The sequence below is a fragment of the Lathyrus oleraceus genome, chromosome 2 (assembly GCF_024323335.1).
Source record: "Lathyrus oleraceus cultivar Zhongwan6 chromosome 2, CAAS_Psat_ZW6_1.0, whole genome shotgun sequence".
Classification (NCBI taxonomy): domain Eukaryota; kingdom Viridiplantae; phylum Streptophyta; class Magnoliopsida; order Fabales; family Fabaceae; genus Lathyrus; species Lathyrus oleraceus.
The window spans coordinates 137,539,201-137,546,403 of record NC_066580.1 but is presented as its reverse complement, the minus strand read 5'-3'; the positions used below and the strand labels follow the sequence as shown (position 1 = coordinate 137,546,403).

The 7,203-nt window shown below is 33.7% G+C and overlaps 3 non-coding genes across 3 annotated transcripts; all 3 read left to right on the top strand.

Annotated features, from left to right (window-relative positions):
• The first annotated feature begins 6,512 nt into the window (after positions 1–6,512).
• Positions 6,513–6,598, top strand: LOC127124808 (small nucleolar RNA SNORD25). Its single transcript, XR_007804280.1, has one exon. It is a non-coding gene; the product is annotated as a small nucleolar RNA SNORD25 (small nucleolar RNA).
• Positions 6,599–6,668: 70 nt separating this feature from the next.
• On the top strand, positions 6,669–6,809 carry LOC127124788 (small nucleolar RNA snoR136). Its single transcript, XR_007804258.1, has one exon. It is a non-coding gene; the product is annotated as a small nucleolar RNA snoR136 (small nucleolar RNA).
• Positions 6,810–6,879: 70 nt separating this feature from the next.
• LOC127124756 (small nucleolar RNA snoR31) lies at positions 6,880–6,963 on the top strand. Its single transcript, XR_007804224.1, has one exon. It is a non-coding gene; the product is annotated as a small nucleolar RNA snoR31 (small nucleolar RNA).
• Positions 6,964–7,203: the final 240 nt, after the last annotated feature.

Below are 7,203 nucleotides of genomic sequence, written 5' to 3'. Positions count from 1 at the left end.
AGACATTGCCAACATTTACGCCAAACAAAACCTGTGTTGCTGGAAATATAATCTTTCACCGCCTCTTTTGGGCGTTTGAACCGTGCATCCAAAGGTTTTGCATTCTACAAACCTATTATTCAAATTGATGGAACATGGTTATACGGCAAATACAATGGTACTTTGCTTATGGTTGTTGCACAAGACGACAACAATAATGTCTTTTCCATTGTCTTTGCTTTGGTAGAAGGTGAAATCGATGGTGGTTGGGGTTTCTTCCTTCGACATCTCAGAACACATGTCGCTCCACAAGTCAATCTCTGTTTGATTTCAGATAGACATGCTTCCATTGAGAGTGCTTACAATAACTACATGATCCTCCTTCCACCCATGTCCTTCGCAAAAAGTGGTGAATGCAGGGTATGCTCTAACTCAGCTGTCATTTCAACATTACCATGATGAAATTAGATTGTCTAATGCAAATGTGGGAAGATGGGTGGATAACATACCAATAGAGCAATGGACAATGGCATTTGACAGAGGCTGTCGATGAGGCCACATGATAACAAAACTTGTGGAATGCATAAACGACGTATTCAAATGCATTAGAAATCTACTAATAATTGCTTTGGTCAGAACAATCTATTTTTGGTTGACTTCTACCTTCGCAACCAGAGGTGAAAGATAGAGTTCAATGTTAATGTCGGGTCAAATATTCAGTGAATGTTATATGAAAGTGATGAAAGAGGAAAGTATCAAAGTTAGCATACACGTGGTTACAGTCTTTGACCGTCATAGGCAAAATTCAACTGTATAGGAAACAATGGACCACAATGAGGGGATGCCAGATTTATCATATGCTGTCAAACTAAACAGAAGTTGGTGCGATTGTGGAAAGTTTTAGGCCTTCTGTATTCCTTGCTCCCATGTCATTGCGGCATGCGCACATACTCGCCAGGACGCTTACAACCATCTATCTGATGTTTACAAGGCCATTACCGTCATGAATGTGTATAACAAAAGCTTTTCAATGCTACCAATGGAGGAATACTGGTCTCCATATGAAGATGACACAGTTTGGCACAACGATGAGATGCGAAGAGAAAAAAAAGGACGACCAAACAGCACGCGTATTAGAACAGAAATGGATACGACTGATAAAATGATAAGATTATGTAATATATGTCGTCAACCAGGACACAATAAGAACAAATGTCCCAATATAAGAGCAATATCTGTATCATAATTTAGTATTTCCTTTCAATTTTTGTAACCCTGGATTTTTATATATCATTATCTTTTTGTTACAACAATGTTAACAACAAACATCACTACAACATAAGCAAACTTAAAGCAAAATATTTCTAACTGATTACAACAATCAAACTGATGTCATGTCATCCAAACATCATTTCCCTAGCATCCTTATCAATTTTGACTTGCACCTGACCAAATATACTATCGAGTCTCTCAATACTTCTAATTTTTCCCCCTTCTGGTAATTTTCCATCTAACCAACGAATCAACTATCTCTTCAGTTGATCGAAACTACAGATGTTCCAGAAAAGCATACATCGGAGGCTTGTCTTTCGAATAAATCACTTTTTCATAACGACAACGAACACCAAACATGTTTGCAATATGATAAAATGAGATATGGAAAAATGAATCATACAACATATCTATTTATAACCAAAAAAATTCACATTACACTGAGGCGCCAAACCAATTGACGCCTCCTATTACAAATAACACATGGACGCCAATTGGATTGGCAGCACTATGTGCTTTACCCAATTCAATTGGCATCCCCACTTAAAGTTTAAGTGTAGACGCTAATTGGTCTGACGCCTATACCTTACGTATTTTTTTTTAAACTGAGATAGTTCGATAATGTTTTTGAAAATTGGGTTATTTTGAGATTTTTTTTGAAAAAATAGAATATTTGAGTAGAAATTTCGATATTGTTTAGTGTTCATTCCTAAGTAACATCTTTGCTTTATAATTCATTTTCTTAATACTTTTTTATACTGAGTGATAACACTTACTAGAAGATCGTCTCGTGAGTGTTTATGACTCATCCATTGCTCAATATTATAATTTTTAATTGTCATTGATTTTCTTGAAGAAAATTTTATAAAAACAAAATTTAAATCAAACATAAGATTTAAATACTAAATAATTATTAAATAAGAAGTGGCAACCAATCACATGCATGTGCCTAAGACCATGGTTACTCTACTTTTGCATTGCATGCAACCAATCACATGTTGTGTAGGTTGCAAACCTAGTAAGACTTCCTCATATATAAATAGGCTTCAAATCACAATATCAAATCATCTACAACACTAATCATCTATACTCTTTCTTTACCACACTTTTTCTCTGCCACACTTAAGCTCTGCAACATCAAATTATGTCTTTATTGACTATGGGTGATGAACACAGAGGAACACTTGAGAATATCTTGACATTTGTATGTTATCACTCTCTTTTTACTTATTCCATTTTTAACTCGTATACCTTTGTTATCTATGTTTGTATTATATATTACTTCTTCTTATTGTATTTCTTACTTATGTGTTATTAGGACCCAAAGCGTTTTCGACGCCATGTACATGAATATGTACCCCACGATCCTTTGATATAACCATATATTAGAGGATGTGGATTTGGAAATCTCCTCAACATTGTCTCGTACTCGGTAGACTACAAGTTCATTCTTGCTTTGTTGGAGAGGTGGAGACCCGAGACCCACACATTTCACCTTTCTATCGGTGAGTGTATTGTCACACTTGAGGATGTATACATATTGTTGGATCTTCGTATAGATGGTAAGGCCGTGAATGATAGAGTAAACCATGACAACTCTATCTGCAACGAATTATTGGGTGCCCCTTTGTGCGACGACCAAACCAGGACAACTCTATCTGCAACTCTAATCTACTTCTTACTAGAGTTGTTGCTTGAAACCACCAGGACATCAGATGATTTATAATCATATTATACAATGGCTGCATTACCATTATCCTTTCCACCATGATTGTTCAGACGATCAGGGTATACTTTTGTTGTATGACCCTCTTTCTTACAACGATAACACTTAATAACAAGAGCATTACCCCCATAAGAATTTTGTAGAACTTTACCCTTCTTCTTCTCAAACCTATCGCCTTTTTTCAAGAATCTTCCTTTAACGGACAACCCTTCGCCGACTGAAAATTATTTATGCTCCTTTCATTCGTTAAAGTCCTTAGAGTACAAGACATATTGAACATCTCCAAAGGTCAATGAATATCTTCCATACATAAGAGCTTTTTGAAGTAAGCATGAGACTTTGGTAAAGCATATTACAACAACAACACTTTATCTTCATCATCAATCTTGACCTTGATATTCTAAATATAAAAAATCAACTTATTGAACATATCCACTTGCTCAGCCAAGACTTTGTCTTCAATTATCTTGAATGAATACAAAGCTTGCTTCAGGTAGAGATGATTGACTAAGGATTTCATCATATACAAACCCTTAAGTTTTCCCCATACACCCGTTGTTGTCTTCTCCTTTGAGACCTGCCGGAGAACCTTATCACCAAGGCTCAATATAATTGCATTATGGGCTTTCTCGACCATCATTGTCTTCTCCTTCTCCGATAGGGCAACATCTATCTTCTCTGATCCTTTCATCGCTTCTAACAAATTCTGTTGAACGAGAAGGGCTTGCATCTTCAAGCGCCACAAATCGAAATCATTCACACCAGTGAATTTCTCAATCTCATACATTGTTGACGAAATCTTCTTTTCCACACTCACCACACCAGTTTGTTGTGAATTGATGTCATCAAGTAAAAATCAAAATATGAGATAAATATTGAGTTTCTTGAACAAACACAAGAAACCCTATTATATTTTAAGAGAGAGAAGAAATAAGAAGAAGAATCATAATTGGTTAAAATTATTTTACTATTCACTTCCTCAATAAGTGTTTAAAGATTACAAGTAAATAACAACAACTAACTTCTTCAACAACTTGAGAGAACTGGTCTATTTATAGACTACTAAGTCAACTTAGGCTACAAGCTAACTTAAAAAGTTGGACTTAAACAAAATGCCCAATTCAACATGCTAATAAACCTAACATTTCGACTACTGCATACTTGAACATACTTCGACTACAACATGCATGATCAACATGTGAACATGCTTCAACTGCATGCTAAGCCTTTGTCGAACTAAGAAGTTACCCCTGTCGAGACTAGAGTTCGATCCAAATTTTCACAAAAGTCAAGAAAAGATATAATCAAAATGAAATTGTAGGAAACATGTGAGAAAAATAGTTTGAGGAACAAGTTCTAATTTGACAATAGAATTTGAGTATGTTTAGTTAGATAGTTTTGTATATATATAAGTTTGATTTAGTGAAAGTTCAGTGAGAACACTTAGACTTATTATGGGAGTTTGGAAGGGAGGGGAAATGAAGACTTCCAAAATTTTTAAAAAAAGAATATAGAAAAATATTTGATTTCTTTGAAAAGAATGATTTTGTCTAAATGATAAAAGAGTGTTTATCATTACTATATTCTTAATTTTCAAAATATTGTAACAACATAAAATTTATGTAAGTCCTCCAAAACCTTCTTATAGTTTGAGTTTCTCAAATTAGAAGGTCTTTAGTGTTATAAATAAATAAAAAATCCTCCAAAACTTTCCTAACAAAAATCCTTCAAAATTTTCCATTAAATTCTTCCCTTTTGAAAGGTCTTCCCTCCCTTACCCTAAAACTCCCAAACAGACTAAGGTTCTTCTCTATGACTATGATACCTAAATGTAAATTGCATGGACATCGTAAATGGCTGAATCTTAATTATTATACATGTAAATTGAATTATCTTTTCTGATGATGCACTAATGTATATGATTTTCACAATCATAATGTCATATTAATTTTTTTTATAACCTTTTTTTTTAATAATATGAACCATACTGCTTTGCCAATGGATTTCTTTATAATTTTTTTAGCTACTGGCCTTCATAATCCCAATTAAGATAATATTTGATGTTTTTTCAAGTTCTTCAATAACAAGACCAATAATAACTTCTTTAGCGGCATCCCTGATGTGCAGATGAAGCAGACAAGAGACGTCGTCCAATGTAATGTTTATTTCACCGAATGACATGTGAAATAAAAATGTCTCTGAATGTCACCTCTCTACAAATGTTGATACCGGGTTTATATTTATTTTTGTCAAACTGATTCTATGTAGTGAAGATAGACCAGACCGAGTTATACTTTCCATGTCTAGTGGAAGACAATGAGGAACCCTTCTTGTAAGCTTGGTCCCATGTCTAACAACCTTTAGCTATTTCTTCGAACATCTCTCCAGAAATCAGTTAAAAGTATACATATTATAAAACACAAAATTTACCCTCATAGAAACCCAACCGACTGTGGTGCGGATGCAAATTCACCAATATGCTCATCCTTACCTACCAACGACGATCGAGTGCTCCATCCTAAACCATGCTCTAGAATAAAATCAAACGAGAACAATTGTTGTAAGAATTTCGGTGTATTAAGTTTACAAACTATCAGAACACTTTGTAAAAAGAGTTTCGGTGAGAGTTTCCTTAGATTACTGGACAAAACAATTCAAGTGTGTAGCAAAAGAATCGAAATTCCATTCTTAAGAGTTTCAATGACATGATAAAATCAAATATTGATTTCATTCCGATTTAAAAGTTATATATCAAATAAAATGCCAAAAAAGTTTCGAAATAAAAGATAATTTTGTTGAATCAAAACACTTAAAAAATGAGAGTGAAAAAATATTTTTTTTTGACAAATAAACTATTTATAAGAAGGTATTTTGGTTAAAATAATATTTATAATGGAGAGATAATGAAATAAGAGATTAAAGATAATGTATTGTAAATGTAAAAAAATATTACACTAACATTCAATCAAAATATTATATATTACCAAATCATAATCATTTATTAAAAATAAAAGTGTGATATTACATTGTTAGTTCATATTCCCTTTTCTCATGAAATAAATGAAGAGATATGGGGTAGAGATTTCTTTTATTTTCCTCGAGCCTTTTATTACTCTTATTCAGACCCAACGGTATTATCGATTCAACATGCAAGCTGGCTATTAGAGTTTGACCGGATTACTTATTTACTAGCCGTCGGATCACTTATTATCTTCATTATATAAGCAACTATACAGACCTACTGCTTCCTGCGCCGTTCACATTCACTTCTTCTCTTCTTCTTTCTACTCTATACTCTCTAATTTTCATCTTACAATCTTCACTCTGTGGTCGTATGTTTTTTCATAGCATCTGTTTCAATTTCAATTTGCAGTTGGAATTGGCTTCACTATCTGGTCGATGTGGATTCTTTCAATTCCCTTTAGACTCGTTCCCTTGAAGCAATAGTTATATGTGTTATTTTTCCATTTTCACTTCCACAATCCTTTTTTTTGGTTCTGGGAGAATGCGAAAACAACTATGGAGAATGACTAGTTTTAACTGTGATGAGTTCTTAACAGACCTGTAATGATTTGCGGGAATGATCGCAGATTTATTGAACATCTAAGGGGCTGAGTTAACTAGTTCTTCTCCCCACTTTCTCTTTGATTGTTGTTTTTATAAGTTTTCAATTTTCAATTATCGAAACTTTGTGGCTTCAGATCTGGAATTTATTGTTGCATTCACTTTTCAAATGTGTTTGTAGTGTTTAATTGAAGCCTATAATTGTGTTCCCCTCGCTATCCACTACTGCAATTTCGATGCTGTACTTGGACGTCGGGGAACTAAATTTCTCAGTAATGCTTAAATCTTAATTTGCTTTTACAGATCTAGCTTCTTTGAAAACGTTTTGTTAACTGTGGTAGATAAGGATGAAGCAAAATATATAATCCAACACTTGATCTGATTCTGTGATGCTAAATATATCTATATGCTTCTGAATCTATACTTTTGTTATATAATGGAAATTTCTCTGTTTATTTAGGGCATTTTGACAGTATTACGCATCATGTGATGAGTTTGGAATAAATCTTAGGACACCTTCCTACACAACTTAGGTTGTGGATGAGATGAATTATCCTTTCTGATGATGTGTCTTGTGTATATGAGTTTCACATTATACTGTCATTATATTAACTTATTTTTATAACCATGTTTTGTACTAATATGAACTATACGGAATTGTA